This window comes from Schistocerca americana, chromosome 2 (assembly GCF_021461395.2).
Source record: "Schistocerca americana isolate TAMUIC-IGC-003095 chromosome 2, iqSchAmer2.1, whole genome shotgun sequence".
Taxonomy (NCBI): Eukaryota; Metazoa; Arthropoda; class Insecta; order Orthoptera; family Acrididae; genus Schistocerca; species Schistocerca americana.
The window spans coordinates 583,759,285-583,774,463 of record NC_060120.1 but is presented as its reverse complement, the minus strand read 5'-3'; positions in this window follow the sequence as shown (position 1 = coordinate 583,774,463).

The window sequence follows — 15,179 nt, the reverse complement described above, 5'->3', positions numbered from 1 at the left end:
GCTTATGAGCAGCCGCTCGACCATGAAATCTAAGTTTTCTCATCTCTGGCCTAACTTTCATAGTACTTGCAGTGGATCCTGATTCATTCTGGAATTCCTGTGTGATGGTCTGGGTAGATACCTATTACACATTACGACCCTCTTCATCTGTCGGCGGTTCTGTCAGTCAACAGACGAGGTCAACCTGTACACGTTTGTGCTGTAGGTGTCCCTTCACGTTTCTGCTTCACTATCACATCGGAAACAGCGGATCTAGGGATGTTTAGTAATGTGGAAATCTTGCGTACAGACGTATGACGCAAGTGACACCCAATCACCTGACAACGTTCGAAGTCCGTGAGTTCCGCGGAGCGTCTCATTCTGCTCTCTTACGATGTCTAGTGACCACTGAGGTCGCTGATATGGAGTACCTGGCAGTAGGGGCCTGCACAATGCTTCTAATATGAAAACGTATGTTTTTGGGGTGTCCGTATACTTTGTATCACATGTTGTATGTAATGCGTATAGTTTACACGTTTCTGCAGCTGGTGAATCTAGCGTCGATTTTTATTATTTACTTCAAATGTGGCTATAAAGTGTAATTATTTAAAAATTAATAATTATGAACAACATTATTTAACTTCCAAATGTGTGCTTAAGTAGATCTGCCACAACAGGTAGTAATTTCTAACTCTCACCATACACAAATGTACTGGTTATACTGGTAAATTCATCATGCTCTGTGAACTGGGTTGGGTTCAGACGCAGACGTGTTACAACGAAAATCGTCTTTTTCATATCACACCCCCTGACATACCGGTCGTGCACGTCGTACCGCGTGAAGACCGGAACAGCGACATTTCCGGCAGGGTTCGACGCATGTCGAGCGCCGCAACGCGAAGCAGGAGCAGCGGCAGTGTAGCGTCGCCGGCTGTCACTCTGTTTTTCGAATCAGAGCGAGTGAGACGTGCAGGCAGGCAGGCAGGCACTTGCTGGAGGTGACAGCCCTGCAGGTCGATAGCCGTGGGCCGCTGGACGGGCCACTCTGCCTAATTGTCGGCTCCGCCCCCCTTTCCGCCCCACCCCCACCTCCTTCACCCCACCCCACCATTAGCGGGGCTGCTCAATTTTCGCTCCGTTTGACGTCCGGCATTTTAGAAGCACTCTGGCCCGAGTTGGCAGAACCAGAGGCGTTGCGACTGTCGCTATGTAGTTAATTTGCTGAGCGTTAAATGGACGAGTCTGATGCACGGACATCCGTGCAGTGGTGGTGACTTTCACTTAGACGCCGTACCACACATAAGTGCTTTAATGATGAAGTTAAATGAGAATGTTGAGACTCAAAGACATTCTACAGGAAAATTCCAAAAGTGTTTGACCACAAAGTATATGCGAAACATTTAGGGGAAAGGGGAGTAAGATGGGGCAGCTAACACTCTAAGTCGCTTTGGAGCTAAACGGTTTAACCTAGAGATCGTCGGATTTGTTAAAAATAATCATTGTTTAATTGGATACAATATGTTGTCCCTGAAACTGTAAGTTACTGAAAGAAAACGTGATACAGTCTGATTTCCGTTCGTAAATGCATAACAAACAGAAAATAAATTACGTTTTGCTGTTTGCAGATGACAAGTTGTATATTGTGTAGCATAACAGCTACCAAAACAAGAGGGCAATAACATAATATAAGGTATGTTATTTTTCGCCAATTAAGTTATAAATGCAACTTTTACATAATGTTGTAAACGACGCAAACGTTAATATGTTAACAACAAATTTACAGTTAAAAATAAAAAATAGAAACATCTACATTTACATCTACATCTACATTGATACTCCGCAAGCAGCCGGCCGAAGTAGCCGTGCGGTTAAAGGCGCTGCAGTCTGGAACCGCAAGACCGCTACGGTCGCAGGTTCGAATCCTGCCTCGGGCTTGGATGTTTGTGATGTCCTTAGGTTAGTTAAGTTTAACTAGTTCTAAGTTCTAGGGGACTAATGACCTCAGTAGTTGAGTCCCATAGTGCTCAGAGCCATTTTGATACTCCGCAAGCCACCCAACGGTGTGTGGCGGAGGGCACTTTACGTGCCACTGTCATTACCTCCCTTTCCTGTTCCAGTCGCGTATGGTTCGCGGGAAGAACGACTGTCTCAAAGCCTCCGTGCGCGCTCTAATCCCTCTAATTTTACATTCGTGATCTCCTCGGGAGGTATAAGTAGGGGGAAGCAATATATTCGATACCTCATCCAGAAACGCACCCTCTCGAAACCTGGCGAGCAAGTTACACCGCGATGCAGAGCGCCTCTCTTGCAGAGTCTGCCATTTGAGTTTATTAAACATCTCCGTAACGCTATCACGGTTACCAAATAACCCGGTAACGAAACGCGCCGCTCTTCTTTGGATCTTCTCCATCTCTTCCTTCAACCCGACCTGGTACGGATCCCACACTGATGAGCAATACTCAAGCATAGGTCGAACGAGTGTTTTGTAAGCCACCTCCTTTGTTGATGGACTACATTTTCTAAGCACTCTCCCAATGAATCTCAACCTGGTACCCGCCTTACCAACAATTAATTTTATATGATCATTCCACTTCAAATCATTCCGCACGCATACTCCCAGATATTTTACAGACGTAACTGCTACCAGTGTTTGTTCCGCTATCATATAATCATACAATAAAGGATCCTTCTTTCTATGTATTCGCAACACATTACATTTGTCTATGTTAAGGGTCAGTTGCCACTCCCTGCACCAAGTGCCTATCCGCTGCAGATCTTCCTGCATTTCGCTACAATTTTCTAATGCTGCAACGTCTCTGTATACTACAGCATCATCCGCGAAAAGCCGCATGGAACTTCCGACACTATCTACTAAGTCATTTATATATATTGTGAAAAGCAATGGTCCCATAACACTCCCCTGTGGCACGCCAGAGGTTACTTTAACGTCTGTAGACGTCTCTCCATTGATAACAACATGCTGTGTTCTGTTTGCTAAAAACTCTTCAATCCAGCCACACAGCTGGTCTGATATTCCGTAGGCTCTTACTTTGTTTATCAGGCGACAGTGCGGAACTGTATCGAACGCCTTCCGGAAGTCAAGAAAAATAGCATCTACCTGGGAGCCTGTATCTAATATTTTCTGGGTCTCATGAACAAATAAGGCGAGTTGGGTCTCACACGATCGCTGTTTCCGGAATCCATGTTGATTCCTACATAGTAGATTCTGGGTTTCCAGAAATGACATGATACGCGAGCAAAAAACATGTTCTAAAATTCTACAAGAGATCGACGTAAGAGATATAGGTCTATAGTTTTGCGCATCTGCTCGACGACCCTTCTTGAAGACTGGGACTATCTGTGCTCTTTTCCAATCATTTGGAACCCTCCGTTCCTCTAGAGACTTTCGGTACACGGCTGTTAGAAGGGGGGCAAGTTCTTTCGCGTACTCTGTGTAGAATCGAATTGGAATCCCGTCAGGTCCAGTGGACTTTCCTCTATTGAGTGATTCCAGTTGCTTTTCTATTCCTTGGACACTTATTTCGATGTCAGCCATTTTTTCGTTTGTGCGAGGATTTAGAGAAGGAACTGCAGTGCGGTCTTCCTCTGTGAAACAGCTTTGGAAAAAGGTGTTTAGTATTTCAGCTTTATGCGTGTCATCCTCTGTTTCAATGCCATCATCATCCCGTAGTGTCTGCATATACTGTTTCGAGCCACTTACTGATTTAACGTGAGACCAGAACTTCCTAGGATTTTCTGTCAAGTCGGTACATAGAATTTTACTTTCGAATTCAATGAACGCTTCACGCATAGCCCTCCTTACGCTAACTTTGACATCGTTTAGCTTCTGTTTGTCTGAGACGTTTTGGCTGCGTTTAAACTTGGAGTGGAGCTCTCTTTGCTTTCGCAGTAGTTTCCTAATTTTGTTGTTGTACCACGGTGGGTTTTTCCCGTCCCTCACAGTTTTACTCGGCACGTACCTGTCTAAAACGCATTTTACGATTGCCTTGAACTTTTTCCATAAACACTCAACATTGTCAGTGTCGGAACAGAAATTTTCGTTTTGATCTGTTAGGTAGTTTGAAATCTGCCTTCTATTACTCTTGATAAACAGGTAAACCTTCCTCCCTTTTTTTATATTCCTATTAACTTCCATATTCAGGGATGCTGCAACGGCCTTATGATCACTGATTCCCTGTTCTGTACATACAGAGTCGAAAAGTTTGGGTCTGTTTGTTATCAGTAGGTCCAAGATGTTATCTCCACGAGTCGGTTCTCTGTTTAATTGCTCGAGGTAATTTTCGGATAGTGCACTCAGTATAATGTCACTCGATGCTCTGTCCCTACCACCCGTCCTAAACATCTGAGTGTCCCAGTCTATATCTGGTAAATTGATATTTCCACCTAAGACTATAACATGCTGAGAAAATTTATGTGAAATGTATTCCAAATTTTCTCTCAGTTGCTCTGCCACTAATGTTGCTGAGTCGGGAGGTCGGTAAAAGGAGCCAATTATTAACCTAGTTCGGTTGTTTAGTGTAACCTCCACCCATAATACACTCCTGGAAATGGAAAAAAGAACACATTGACACCGGTGTGTCACACCCACCATACTTGCTCCGGACACTGCGAGAGGGCTGTACAAGCAATGATCACACGCACGGCACAGCGGACACACCAGGAACCGCGGTGTTGGCCGTCGAATGGCGCTAGCTGCGCAGCATTTGTGCACCGCCGCCGTCAGTGTCAGCCAGTTTGCCGTGGCATACGGAGCTCCATTGCAGTCTTTAACACTGGTAGCATGCCGCGACAGCGTGGACGTGAACCGTATATGCAGTTGACGGACTTTGAGCGAGGGCCTATAGTGGGCATGCGGGAGGCCGGGTGGACGTACCGCCGAATTGCTCAACACGTGGGGCGTGAGGTCTCCACAGTACATCGATGTTGTCGCCAGTGGTCGGCGGAAGGTGCACGTGCCCGTCGACCTGGGACCGGACCGCAGCGACGCACGGATGCACTCCAAGACCGTAGGATCCTACGCAGTGCCGTAGGGGACCGGACCGCCACTTCCCAGCAAATTAGGGACACTGTTGCTCCTGGGGTATCGGCGAGGACCATTCGCAACCGTCTCCATGAAGCTGGGCTACGGTCCCGCACACCGTTAGGCCGTCTTCCGCTCACGCCCCAACATCGTGCAGCCCGCCTCCAGTGGTGTCGCGACAGGCGTGAATGGAGGGACGAATGGAGACGTGTCGTCTTCAGCGATGAGAGTCGCTTCTGGCATGGTGCCAATGATGGTCGTATGCGTGTTTGGCGCCGTGCAGGTGAGCGCCACAATCAGGACTGCATACGACCGAGGCACACAGGGCCAACACCCGGCATCATGGTGTGGGGAGCGATCTCCTACACTGGCCGTACACCACTGGTGATCGTCGAGGGGACACTGAATAGTGCACGGTACATCCAAACCGTCATCGAACCCATCGTTCTACCATTCCTAGACCGGCAAGGGAACTTGCTGTTCCAACAGGACAATGCACGTCCGCATGTATCCCGTGCCACCCAACGTGCTCTAGAGGGTGTAAGTCAACTACCCTGGCCAGCAAGATCTCTGGATCTGTCCCCCATTGAGCATGTTTGGGACTGGATGAAGCGTCGTCTCACGCGGTCTACACGTCCAGCACGAACGCTGGTCCAACTGAGGCGCCAGGTGGAAATGGCATGGCAAGTCGTTCCACAGGACTACATCCAGCATCTCTACGATCGTCTCCATGGGAGAATAGCAGCCTGCATTGCTGCGAAAGGTGGATATACACTGTACTAGTGCCGACATTGTGCATGCTCTGTGGCCTGTGTCTATGTGCCTGTGGTTCTGTCAGTGTGATCATGTGATGTATCTGACCCCAGGAATGTGTCAATAAAGTTTCCCCTTCCTGGGACAATGAATTCACGGTGTTCTTATTTCAATTTCCAGGAGTGTAATTCACAGGAACTATCCACTTCTACTTCACTACAGGATAAACTACTACTAACAGCGACGAACACTCCACCACCGGTTGCATGCAATCTATCCTTTCTAAACACCGTCTGTACCTTTGTAAAAATTTCGGCAGAATTTATCTCTGGCTTAAGCCAGCTTTCTGTACCTATAACGATTTCAGCTTCGGTGCTTTCTATCAGCGCTTGAAGTTCCGGTACTTTACCAACGCAGCTTCGACAGTTGACAATTACAATACCGATTGCTGCTTGGTCCCCGCATGTCCTGACTTTGCCCCGCACCCGTTGAGGCTGTTGCCCTTTCTGTACTTGCCCAAGGCCATCTTACCTAAAAAACCGCCCAGCCCACGCCACACAACCCCTGCTACCCGTGTAGCCGCTTGTTGCGTGTAGTGGACTCCTGACCTATCCAGCGGAACCCGAAACCCCACCACCCTATGGCGCAAGTCGAGGAATCTGCAGCCCACATGGTCGCAGAACCGTCTCAGCCTCTGATTCAGACCCTCCACTCGGCTCTGTACCAAAGGTCCGCAGTCAGTCCTGTCGACGATGCTGCAGATGGTGAGCTCTGCTTTCATTCCGCTAGCGAGACTGGCTGTCTTCACCAAATCAGATAGCCGCCGGAAGCCAGAGAGGATTTCCTCCGATCCATAGCGACACACATCATTGGTGCCGACATGAGCGACCACCTGCAGATGGGTGCACCCTGTACCCTTCATGGCATCCGGAAGGACCCTTTCCACATCTGGAATGACTCCCCCCGGTATGCACACGGAGTGCACATTGGTTTTCTTCCCCTCTCTTGCTGCCAATTCCCTAAGGGGCCCCATTACGCGCCTGACGTTGGAGCTCCCAACTACCAGTAAGCCCACCCTCTGCAACTGCCCAGATCTTGCACACTGACGATAGCACAAAAGTGCTGAAAAATGTATGGGTGAAACATAAGAAAAAAGGTGTCTTGCATAAGGCGGAACTTCTCATCCCATTTTCTTATCAAGCACGGAGACAACAAGAAGAACTGCGGCACAAGATGACTAATAAAATCAGCCTTTTTGAAGATGGTGCAATTATATTTGATTAAGTACTAACTGAAAGAAGCTGCGCCGGCCGGTGTGGCCGTTCGATTCTAGGCGCTTCAGTCTGGAACCGCGTGACCGCTACAGTCGCAGGTTCGAATGCTGCCTCGGGCATGGATGTGTGTCATGTCCTTAGGTTAGTTAGGTTTAAGTAGTTCTAAGTTCTAGGGGACTGATGACCACAGATGTTAAGTCCCATAGTGCTCAGAGCCATTTGAACCATTTATTAACCAATAACTTCCACTCTTATTTCCGTAACTAGACTTAGGGGTGGAACGTAGATACTAATAACGCTCATATGCACTGAAGGCAAGCTGAAAGTCATTAATCAGTTTTTCTTTCTTAAGCCTACCGTAAACTGAAAATCTCATTCAGCAGATCTTGGAGCGTCTGCGGTAGCTGTAGAGTAAACATTAAGCGCACTTAACACATCTTTTAATCTTTATAAACTTAAAAATAGATACTTCTTGGGAACACTCATTGGAACTTCCCCCAAAACAGAGGCACAGAAATGAGAAGACAATAACAGAGCATATTGATTGTAAAAGCCGGCCAGAGTGGCCGTGCGGTTGTAGGCGCTACAGTCGGGAGCCGAGCGACCGCTACGGTCGCAGGTTCGGATCCTGCCTCGGGCATGGATGTGTGTGATGTCCTTAGGTTAGTTAGGTTTAATTAGTTCTAAGTTCTAGGCGACTGATGACCTCAGAAGTTAAGTCGCATAGTGCTCGGAGCCATTTGAACCATTTATTTTGATTGTAAAAGTGTGTATCCACAAACAAATTCAGTAAACTGAATGACAAATAAAATCTCATTCAAATCATTCAAGTGAATCGTAGAAAGAAACAATACGCAATTTTCGCAATTGGCAAAAGAAGGCGCTGCAAAGTCATAGAAAAATCAAAGCAGGGAGTGTAAAAAATAACACAATACGCTGACAGAATAATCTTGAATATGTCATTCTAAACTAAAACTGTCATTCACTGTATAATAATAAGAAGAACGCAAACTATATTCAACCCATAATGATTCCAAAGCAATGATTTCTAATTCTATGTTCATAAAACCGAACATGTTCCTATGAATAAACTGTTCAATTTGCTGTATGCATATGAGAGACGATACGGAAATAGCAACAAGTGGTGCACCCATTTGTACGTGGACCACGTTAGCAGTTCGCATTGTTATGCCTCGCAACCTGTGCAACTATTTTCTTAAGGTACATCCGGATGGTTTAATCTAAACATCTCTTGGCCATCACAGTATTTATATGATCATCATCGAGGATCAATTGCTAGAAAGACTGCCATGTTATGCGGCTGTTTGCGAAATGCTTGTTTTGTCTGCAGAAGGAGCTCATCAGCTCTTTTTTAACAGAAAACATTTGGGTGGACAATTAGGGCAAAACCAAGATGACCAATAGACATGAAAACTAGAGTTTTCCGTAGTGACATCAGCACAGACAAACAAGTAAAAGTAATTGGAAAATGATGAAATGAAACAGAAGTATATATCGCTTAACCCCCAACTAGCATACCGCAATGTCATCAGGTATTTCAGCAAAACAAAGAAGCAAGTCAAACAAAATAGCATAGTTTATTCCGAGTTTAATGAGATTCATAATGACGAATAGCTACCACAGCTAGTTGCTTGCTTAGTTACACCATCTTCTTTTATTTCCATTCACTATACTTTGAAGAACACCGTGGAGTTAAGCGCTTCTGCGCTACATCACAACGCTCGGCTTTAGATGTCGGATAGTTGTGATGAAAATAATGCTCATACACCGAAACAGAATTTAGTCTTATCGTTTTCCATACCCGAAATGAGTCTGATCAGTCCGTATGGATGCCAATTTGTACAAAAACATATCTCGCGAAATAAATCTGAGTCTATTTCTCCGCTAAGGTGTCTCTTCTATACCCGACGAGGGCAACAACCGACTCGTAGAATCCACGGGTTCCCAGCGGTCCTCGACACTTTGAGATCCACGTATCCTCGGTAATCGCTTCTTGCGGCACCTGCTGGCGTATACGTTGGTCTCGCCTCCTGTGCTCCTAAAAGTACTGCTCTACAACGAGCTGCGTTCTGGACAAATCTCAAGTAACTCTTGCCGTAAACACCAGAAAACTTCTTACGGTGTCGAGGGAAACCGCCACATCAGGTCCAGCACATGATAAAATCTTTCGCACTGGCTGTTAAAATACTTTTATTAAAAAACTTACTACAGGCTTCGCATCAGTAGAGATGTATCATCAGGTGGTCTACACAAGAAATCAAAAACATTACAGAATTACAGTGGTTTATAAAACAGATGTGCACTACCATAAAGCGCCTAATATAATGAAAGCTGAGTACCGCCAGGGTTTTAAAAAGTCATGGCATGGCAAAGTGACTGCGCAGAACCAAGACACATTGCTCATTGTCAAGATACACTGAAGAGCCAAAGAAACTGGTACACCTACCTATTATGGTGTATGGTCCCGGTGAGCACGCAGTAGTGCCGCAACACGACGTATCACGGACTCGACTTATGTCTGAAGTCGTGCTGGAGGGAATTGACACGATGGATCCTGCAGGGCTCTCCATAAATCCGTAAGAGTGCGAGGGGGTGGAGATTTCTTTCCAACCGAACGTTGCAAGGCATCCCAGATATGGTCAATAATGTTCATGTCTGGGGAGTTTGGAGGCCAGCGGAAGGGTTGTAACTCAGAAAAGTGATCCTGGAGCACTCTGTAGCAATTCTGGAAATGTGGCGTGTCTCATTTTCCTGCTGGAATTGCCCAAGTCCGTCGGAATGCAAAATGTACGTGAATGGATACAAATGATCAGACAGGACGCTTACGTACGTATCACCTGACAGAGTCGTGTCTAGACGTATCAGAGATCACAATTTCACACCAACTGCACACGCTCCACAGCATTACAGAGCCTCCACAAGCTTTATAGTCCCCTCCTGACATGCAGGGTCCATGGATTTGTGAGGTTGTCTCCATAGCCGTACACATCCATCCACCCGATACAATTTGAAACGAGACTCGTCCGACCAGGCAGCATGTTACCAGTCATCAACAGTCCAATGTCCGTGTTAACGGGCCCAGGCGAGACGTAAAGCTTAGTGTCGTCCAGTCATCAAGGGTTCACGAGTTGGCCTTCGGCTCCGAAAGCCCATATGGATGATGGTTCGTTGACTGTTTCGCATGCTGACACTTGTTGGTAGTCCAGCATTGAAATATGCAGCAATTTGCGGAAGGGCTGCACTTGTGTCAAGTTGAACGATTCTCTTCTGTCGTCGTTGGTCCCGTTCTTGCAGGACATTTGCCGGGACAAGCGATGTCGGAGATTTGATGTTTTACTGGATTCCTGACCTTCATGGTATACCAGTGAAATGATCGTACGGGAAAATCCACAGTTCATCGCTACCTCGGATATGCCGTGTCCCATCGCTCGTACGATGACTATAAAAACACGTTCACACTCGCTTAAATCTTGATAACTTACCATTGCAGCAGCAGTACCCGATCTAACAACTGGACACTTGTTTCTCTTATAGAGGCGTTGCCGCCCGCAGCGCCGTATTCTGGCTATTTACAAAATGGTTCAGATGGCTCTGAGCACTATGGGACTTAACTTCTGAGGTCATCAGTCCCCTAGAACTTAGAACTACTTAAACCTAACTAGCCTAAGGACATCACACACATCCATGCCCGAGGCAGGATTAGAACCTGTGATAGTAGCGGCCGCGTGGTTCCAGACTGTAGCGCCTAGAACTGCTCGGCCATCCCGGCCAGCGACTGTTTACATATCTCTGTATTTGAATACGCATGTCTATACCAGTTCGGTTTGGAGCTTCTTTGTAAAATCGATTGCACGATAAAAGCGGCTGTCTGTGATTAAAAAGGCTGGGAACTCGCTGCTGCTGTAAGTGACAGTAACCCTGATGAATTTACTTAAATTTCTAACTCTCGTGTATTTAAGGTGAATGCTTCACCATGCCGTAGACAGCATGTAAGTTTTTACGGTGCCAGCGTAAACTGTACTGGTGAGTCGGTATTACTACCCACGAGCGCAAAGTGGCGGCAGCGCGAGTCTCGGGCCCAATTGATGCTATATATGACTGTATCAGTGGCGGTTGGCTTTACAATGCGTGAAATTTACGTGCTAACACGTGTTAAATCATCATTGAGATTTCTTTAAAAATTAAAATGGATAAAATTCTTAAAATATGAATTAATACAACTCTGAATAAGCGCAAGTACGCACTTCTCGCAATGTTTCCATATTTTTGTCCGACCGCTGTATAAGGAGAGAATGTAAACAGAGAGGAATGGCCAATCATTCTAACAACGATACGGGTCGCAAAATGAGGAAATCCACTGAGATGACAGACTTTGACAAAGGACAGATTGTAATAGCTCACTGCCTAGGTGCGAGCACCTCAGAAAGGGCGCAGCTCGTCGGTCGTTCCCGTGCTACTGTCGTGAGCATCTATGGAAAGTTACTCACGGCGATGAAACTACTTGTAGCTGCCAAAGCGTTGGACGTCAGCCTCTGATCACAGAATGTCGCAAGCTTGTCTTCTCTGTAAATCAGGTGTGTGGCACGTGTGACGCCAGAGTACAGCGCTGCTGCGGACGCAAGTGTTTCAAAGCACAGCGTTCAAAGGATAATGCTGGACAACGGTATCCGCAGTAGACGACTCGAACGTGGAAAACAGTACCATGTGGCGGCAGAAAAATGTTGAACCCGAAATAATAAACCACGAGATAGTTTTCCTTTAATTTATCTTTTCAATTGAAATAAATTTCTTTCGTATGTGTTATTTTTTTAACTATTCTATTTCTGTTTCATTTTCTCCCTGCCTCCATTCTTAAAAAGTGGTAAATTATTAATGACTCTTCAAGGTTATTTTTTGTTACTTCAAATTCATCTCTCAAATGGTTCAAATGGCTCTGAGCACTATGGGACTTAATTTCTGAGGTCATCACTCCACTAGAACTTAGAACTACATAAACCTAACTAACCTAAGGACATCACATCGTATCGGTCGCGCGTTTCCAGACTGTAGCGCCTAGAACCGCTTGCTCACAACGGCCGGCAAACTCATCTCTCAGTTGCCGTCTACTGCTACCTCCTGTGTCCTACTAACAATGCGTAAGAAACTTCTTCTAATGTTTATTCGTCTTTAATTTCCTCTCCCACTTCTTTCTCTCACCATAACCAGCTACGAGCTCAGATTGGTACGCAAGCTGGCATTCATTTACAGCCATGTCCCGTCGTTCATCGTCAAGGTAAAACTGATAGAATGCTAAAAGCGGTTGTCTGTAGTTAAATTGACTGCGACAGGAAGCCGCATACCCTTATTTAAATTTCTGACTCCCGTATAATTGTGGTGAATGTCTTACCATGCAGCAGAAAGCATAGAAGAGTGCACCGTGCCATCGTAAACTGCACTGACGGGTCGGTATTACGAGCCACGTGTGTGAGGTGGTGCTAGCGCGTGTCTCGGACCGCACTAATACTAGCTGCAACTAGAAAGGTCGGGGTTGGATGACTGAACTTTAACGTGGGAAAATTGTTCGGGCTTATATAGTGTGTGCTTCCTTACCCACTATAGTCGCGGTGTTTGTTGTTTCACAAGACACCTTAAAGAAGATTTATAGCGTATACCAGTGAAAACGGGAAAACATCATCCGCTAAAAAATGTAAATGTCATGTGACTACGGCCTCCCGTCGGGTAGACCGTTCGCCGTGTGCAAGTCTTTCGATTTGACGCCACATCGATGACTTGCGCGTCGATGGGGATGAAATGATGAAGATTACGACAACACAACATCCAATCCCTGAGAGAAGAAATTCTCCGACCCAGCCGAGAATGGAACACGGGCGCTTAGGACTGACATTCTGTCGCGATTACCACTCAGCTAACGGGGGCGGACATCATCCGCTAAGTTACAGTATCAACAAAAGCGTGTGTCAAATGATCGTGACGGGCATGACGGACTGTGGCGTAAAATAGGACGACAGCTGCGAAAGTCACTGTACAACAGAATGTCAATGTCATAGCCACGAAACACGACAGCGCCAAAACAACATGAAGGAAACTCCATAAGCAGGGAATTGCACGGTGAAATGGAATTCCAAACCCACTCATCAGCGATGCAAATGCCCGTAACAGTAAAACTTGGTGCCATAAAACGTGGACTGTGGAGGAATAGAAGAATGTTATTTCGTCGGATGAATCTTGTTTCACACTGTTTGCAACTTCCGGGCGAGTTTACGTCTCAAGAGTGAAACATGGCGGGGGTTCAGTGATGTCCAAATATGTGTGAAACCTTATGGGACTTAACTGCTAAGGTTATCAGTCCCTAAGCTCACACACTACTTAACCTAAATTATCCTAAGGATAAACACACACACCCATGCCCGAGGGAGGACTCGAACCTCCGCCGGGACCAGCCGCACAGTCCATGACTGCAGCGCCGGCCGGGGTGGCTGAGAGGTTCTAGGCGCTTCAGTCTAGAACCGCGCGACCACTACGGTCGCAGGTTCGAATCCTGCCTCGGTCATTGATGTGTGTGATGTCCTTAGGTTATTTAGGTTTAAGTAGTTCTATGTTCTAGGGGACTGATGACCTCAGATGTTAAGTCCCATAGTGCTCAGAGCCATTTGAGCCATGACTGCAGCGCCCGAGACCGCTTGGCTAATCCCGCGCGGATGGTTCAGTGATGAATTGGGCCGCCATATCGTGTCATTCCATGGGTCTCATGGCTAACCAGCGAGGTCGCATTACTGTCAAGGTTTATGTGATCGTTCTGGTTGATGAGGTCCGTCCCATTGTTCCCCAGTGGTCATGCTGCGTTCCAAGACTGTAGGGCCATTGTATACATACAGGCAGGTTTTGTGGGTTCGAGGTTGAATTTTCGCATGTCACGTGGCCACCACACTCACCAGACCTCAATATTAGTCAGCCTTTGTGGCCTGCTTTCTAGGGAAGTCTGCGTGATAGCTATCCGCCTCCGTCAGCGCTACCTATACTTGCCATTATTTTGCAGGAAGAATGGTTTAAGATTCCCTTGAAAACCATACAGGACAAATATTTATCCATTATAAATGGACTGGAAGGTTTTTGAAAAGCTATTTGTTTTCGTTCACCGTATTAAGTGCGGTAATGCATAGTGTTTTTCCATATTTTTATACGCCCTATGTAGCTAAAGCCCCTCAACGACACGGGGATTTATCCAGTCTCATGATCGGAAGGGGTGAAAACGTTTTTGCTCATCAGTGTAGGTCCGCCCTTAGCTCTGGCCGTTTCCTCACTCCTAGGATGACGTATGACCCGGTCACCGTAGAGTCTACGCGATACTACCTTCATTATTCCACGTACATATTAAACGCTGTACAGGGCGACTCAAAAAAAAAAACTTTAAAAACTGGCATGGCACATGTGGGACAGAACAAAGATCAGCCGTAACGTAGGAACCAGGTGTCGCAAACGCAATAAGAAGGCGCTAAGGTCACGAGACCGAAGCTTCACTGCGAGAGTCCTCCTCACCGATGAAGCTGTGTTCTAAATCGCGGATGTGATTAATATTCGCAATCTGCATACGTGGGTGGATATGAAACCACATGCTACATGCAAACGCATGCCTCACAACGCAGATTTACCCTTGAGGTGTGGGCTGGTACCGTCGGAGAATGTTTAATTGGTCCATACATTCTCACGGCTCGACTTGATCGTCGCACGTATCTCGTATTACTGTGAGAGACTCTGCAGGACATAATGAATGATGCTATCATGCCTGTTAGTGGTCGCATTCGATTTCAGCAGGACGGATCCCCCGCGCATTTCAGCAGACAAGTGGGCCATTCGCATGGCTACCACTGACATTCGATCTGTCCTCAATCGATTTTTTTTCTGTAGGTGGTATCTTGTGCATGTAACACCTGTTGCATCGCCGGGGAACCTAGTGGGCAAGACTTTTGTGGCAGCAGGATGTCTTCGAGATGCACCAGGTAAATTTTGAGAGAATGCGTCGTTCAATGCAGCGCCGATGTCATGCATGTCACTATGCATCTGGACAAATCTTTGAGCCTCTCCTCAGTGGGCGTCTTTTAGCAGCATGTGAC